The following is a 545-nucleotide window of genomic DNA, read 5'->3' as shown; positions in this document are numbered from 1 at the left end:
GCCTCGGGGGCGGGGCGGGCCGGGCCGGGCCGCTCCCCTCCCGCCTGCCCTCGGCTCCGCAGGCCGCGCCGTGCCCGCCGCCTTTCCCGGCTCACGCGCTTGCAGCCGGGAGGCTCTGAGGCAGTACCGCCGGGGCAGTCGCGGCCGCTCGACGGGTCCCCCAGTTCCCGGTGCGGAGCAGTGCCCCGCTAGAGTCGCCGAATGCGACGTGATTTAAGTTTTGTTGTTGTTGGGTTTTTTTATTTTCTTTTTTTTTTATTTTGTTTTTTTTTTTTTTTCCCCTCTTCTGGCTTTACGGAAGGAGCTTCTCCTTTACTCGAAAAAGTGGTGGCAAGGCACGGGGTGTTCTCTACTCGCAAGAGGAACGCTTCAACACCTGGTAGTTAAGTGCTCCATTGTAACGCCACGCTGGTGTTGGACGGGGCGTTTTGTCCCGGCCTCACAGGGCGGCTGTGGCCTCTGCGCGCTGCACCTTTGGAATATACAGTAAACACACCTGTAAGCGACCTGTGCCGGGGAAAGGACAAGGAACTATGGCTTCGTCT

This window comes from Parus major, chromosome Z (genome assembly GCF_001522545.3).
Source record: "Parus major isolate Abel chromosome Z, Parus_major1.1, whole genome shotgun sequence".
Lineage (NCBI taxonomy): Eukaryota > Metazoa > Chordata > Aves > Passeriformes > Paridae > Parus > Parus major.
Note: the sequence above shows the minus strand (reverse complement) of the source record.